General features: G+C 46.1%; 1 pseudogene; it reads left to right on the forward strand.

The window, feature by feature from the left end:
* Nucleotides 1-2,691: 2,691 nt before the first annotated feature.
* Nucleotides 2,692-4,042, forward strand: LOC101032769 (synaptosomal-associated protein 47 pseudogene; annotated as a pseudogene).
* Nucleotides 4,043-4,687: the final 645 nt, after the last annotated feature.

A 4,687-nucleotide genomic window follows, 5' to 3' on the forward strand; every position in this document is an offset into this window, starting at 1 on the left:
TTAAAACAAACCTTCCCAAATATGGTTTAAAATTTTTACAAATATTATTGTAAAAACTAGAAAATGAAGTTCTATGCAATTAAAGGCAAGAAAGGGAAGACTGGAGGGAGGGATGGAAGAAAGTCCAGAGTGATTGTTTGACTTATCTTAAAAAGCGCCTCTGATTTCAGCAGAAATCAGAAGTCAGGACTCTGAATATCAGGGTATTTCTTCTTTCTCCTGCCCCAAGAAGTGCTGTTTAAAGAGGAACCACCATTTCTTCCTTGCTTTGTTTATACCATAAGAGTTGGTTTTCTAATTGCCTCTAAAGAGTAAATTCAGTGATATGTTTGTTGCAATGTTAGGGAATCTAACACAACCAGAGAACAGGTTCAGAACAGCACCTGCAACCTGAACGGTCTGAAGAAGTGAAACCCCACCCAGAGAAGGCCTGAGGCTGGTGCACAGAGCATGAGGCGCACTAGCCAGCCTGAGTGGGGAGACTAGTCTTTGCCTCTGAGATCAGTTACTATGCAAGAAGGGCTTGATAATCCAATCCTCCTTCCAGAGAAACATGTTTCAGCACAGCTGAGATGTGCAGAGTGATCATTTTTCCAGAACAGACAGATGATGTCCAGCCTTGTCCTTCACAGGTTTTACAACACATGGCATAAAAATAAAGAACTTATTTGCTACATCTGTCAACTTTGCTGTCTGCCCATCTTCACTACTGGATAAATCTAGTGGTTTTTTTTTTTTTAACACACATATTCTTTATTCTCATTTTTAATTATTTATAAGCTTGGAACTGTGCCAGAAACGAAGGAAAGCTGTGGCTGGGACATTTATCTACTCTGGAGGCAAATCATGGCAGGAAGAGGGGCGGCTTCCTTGGCTCTTCTCTCTGATAAAGCGAAGGCCAGCAAGAAAACTTCTTGAAACCAGTGATATTTGTTCAGATCTCTTCAGTGAGAATCACTGTTGGTATTGACATATATCAGATAACAGATGCTGTTGTTCAGTGTATTTTTATTGTTTTAAACAAGGCCAATGAAGTCAGGATATTTACCATTGACTCAGCACCATAGCATAGGCGATACACATCAGGCCGGAGATAAGGATGTTAATTTAGGGAATATCTGAATTCATGACTCAAGGTTAATGAAAGAGAGAATATTAGTTTCAGGGTTTTTTTTTTCCTTTTTAAAATGAGAAATTTGCACTTTTTAACAATACAGTATTTAATAGGTAAAATTAGAAAGGGTCCAAAATTCTCTCTCTGTGTTTGTCAATTGTTTGTTTGGCTTTGGTTTTAAATAGATATAGATCATTAATAATTTGAAAAAAAAAAAGAAATATTCAGGAGCCTGAATGTGGTGCAGAGAATAGTTCATTATCATGCTCAAAAATTCTTCTGACCACAAACATGAGTGGATTCATTTACAGCAGGCTGGAAGGAGATACCTCACTTTCTAATTTTTAGTTACTGTGCCTTGGTGATCTACACCTAATTCATGTTAGATTCATTTCTATACCCTGTTTTAAAGATTTGCAATTTCTTCTGAACCTATGGATTATATTGAAGAAATTTTACAAAAATAAAGATTTGCAATTTTCCTCAGAACATCCAACTCCACTTATGAGGTGGTGCACTGGAGACGCTTTCTTCTCTTCATGGCAAGAGAGACACAGTGAACACATTTAGGTAGCAAGAAAAAGCACATTCTGATGTCCAGGAAATCAGTGAAAAAATGAAGACAGAGAAGGGATTAAAGTAGTAAGTATAAATAAATGAGTTGGAATTACAAACAGGAAGACAGATCATAAGGACATGAAGCACAGAATGAGAGGCTTTCTGAGTAGATGTGTGAGCGTCATGCCATGAACACTTCCAGGGTGTCCAGAGCTGCTCTAGACTGGTGTTTGCTACAGGATGCAGGAGCAAGCCCAGGGCAGATTGGCAAGCTAAGAAGACCAAGCAGCACCTCCATTCTCTTGGTTTGATCTGACTTTCTTTCTAATTAAATTCTTTTACATTGAGGTAATTTTAAATTCATACGCAATTATATGAAAGAATACAGAGAGAGCTTATATATTCTTTATCCAGGTTCTTTTAGTAATAACATTGTACAAAACTGTCATACAGTCTCCCAATCAAAACATCATCATTGAAATAGTCAATGTGCAGAATATTTTCATCACCATCAAATCCTTCAAGTGGTCATTGTTTATCCACATCTGTTCCCTTCCCTCCCCATCCTTTCCTTACCCTTGGTAACCACTAATCTATTCTTTATTTCTATAATTTTGTCATTTCTATAATGTTACATAATAGTATTATATAGTATGTAACTTTTGGGTATTGAGTACTTTTTCTTGGCATGGTTCTCTGGAGATTCATTCAGGTTGTTGCGCATATCAATAGTCTGTGCTTTTTCTTTATTGCTAAATAGTATTTCATGGCGTGAATGTGCTGACTCATTAATCATTCACCCACTGAAGGACATCTGAGTTTTTTCCAGTTTGGGGCTATTACAAATGACTATCCAAAATAATTCATAGTTTATAAATAAGCTTCTATAAACTTTACATACAGGTATCTGTGTGAATGTAAGTCGTTTCTCTAGGATAAGTGCCCAGGAGTAAAACTGCTAGGTTGTGTAGTAGCTGCATGTTGAAATTTTAAAGAAATAACCAGCTGCGCAGGCGCCGAGCAGTGGCGGCGCCTCGGATCTGCTCCGGGGCGAGTCTGGCATCCCTCAGAGGCAGAAGAGGCCTGGACCTCAGCGCAGGGAGACCCAGGAACAGATGAGCAGGGATGTCTGCGTCCACACCTGGCCGTGTACCTACTACCTGGAGCCACAGAGGCGATGGGTTACTGGCCAGCTGTCCTTGACGTCGCAGTCGCTCAGGTTCGTGACTGACAGCACTGGCGAGACTCTGGTCAGCTTCCCCCTCTCCAGCATAGTCGAGATCAAGAAGGAGGCTTCGCATTTTATCTTCAGCTCCATCACCGTCCTGGAGAAGGGCCACACCAAGCACTGGTTCAGCTCCCTGCAGCCAAGTCGAAATGTGGTCTTCAGCATCATCAAGCATTTCTGGAGGGAGCTGCTGCTGTCTCAGCCTGCGGCAGGCGTTTGCGCCCAGGACCCGGGGCAAGGAGCTGACAGGACTCATGGCCGGGTCCCAGAAACGCCTGGAGGACACAGCAAGGGTCCTGGACCACCAGGGCCAGCAGCTGGATGGCGTCATGAGAGGCCTGGACAAGATGGAGTCAGACCCGGAGGTGGCAGACAGATTGTTGACAGACCTGGAATCTCCTGCTTGGTGGCCCTTTAGCTCCAAGCTTTGGAAGACACCATCAGAAGCAAAGCCCAGGGAAGGCGTCTCCGTGAAACCAAGTTGTGAACCCTTTGGGAAAGAAGGGATGCTGATCCAAATTCCTGCCATTATTTCCCACAGAACAGAGTCTCACGTCAAGCCAGGGAGGCTCACTATCCTCGTGTCTGGGTTGGAAATCCATGATTCCAGTTCTTTGCTCATGCACAGATTTGAAAGAGAAGATGTGGACGACATCGAGGTCCACTCACCTTACGAAATCAGCATCCGCCAGCGGTTTGTTGGAAAGCCAGACATGGCCTATCGTTTGATATCCGCCAAGATGCCAGAGGCTATCCCCATTTTAGAAGTGCAGTTCGGCGAGAAGATGGAGCTCTTAGAAGACGCCTTGGTGCTCAGAAGCGCGAGGACCTCCTCCCCAGCAGAGAAGAGCCGCTCCGTCCGGCATGCAGCATCGGGGCTGATGGGCCGCGCCCTGCACCGTGAGCCACCCGCAGGAGACCGGGAGGGCACGGCCCTGCACCTGCAGCTGAGCCCGCCGTCCCTGTCCGAGGCACATACCCAGGAACTAACCCAGATCCTGAGGAGGATGAAGGGGCTGGCCCTGGAGGCCGAGAGCGAGCTGGAGAGACAGGACGAAGTCCTGGATGGCGTCACGGCGGCTGTGGACAGGGCAACCTTGACCATCGACAAGCACAACAGGCGGATGAAGAGGCTGACCTAGGGGCAGACGTCCCCCTGAGATGACGGGCTGGGAGGCGGTGCCAGGGCTGCAGAGGCCTTCGGCCTCCCCCTGGATGGGGCTGCTGCCGTGGGGCCGCCTGACCACCAGGAGCCTCCCCAGGGGTGCGCCATGCCTGCCCGCGACGCGCTTCTCCCTGTTGGCGGGCAGGACCCGGCTGCATGTTCTGCAGATGGCGCAGGAGGGTGGACATGGCAGGGCCCCGGGGACTCTGGACACAGGCCCGTAAGACGCTAGCGCGCGGTCCTGATCTTAGCTCCCTTCCATGAACGGACCGGCCTTCCTAGCGGTGCTATGACTTTGTGAGTGAAGTTAGAGCCAACTCCCCTGAGGGCATCCTGTAACACCCAACTGTTCTTTTATCTTCTCGGTTTCAGCCAGAAGTGAAAAAAGCATGACTGCACCTTTCGGCCCTATTTCCATCCAGAAATAAAGCGAAATGCTGGCTGGTGGGGGGAGGGGGGCGGCGGGGGGTGGAGAAAGAAGAAATAACCAAACTGTTTCCAGAGTGGCTGTATTATTTTTACATTCCCGCTAAGAGTGCATGAGTAACTTAGTTTCTATGCATCCTTATCAGGTTTTGGCGTTGTAACATTTTTTATACTAGTGATTATTTTAAGTACAGAG

Source organism: Saimiri boliviensis, chromosome 15 (genome assembly GCF_048565385.1).
Source record: "Saimiri boliviensis isolate mSaiBol1 chromosome 15, mSaiBol1.pri, whole genome shotgun sequence".
Taxonomy (NCBI): domain Eukaryota; kingdom Metazoa; phylum Chordata; class Mammalia; order Primates; family Cebidae; genus Saimiri; species Saimiri boliviensis.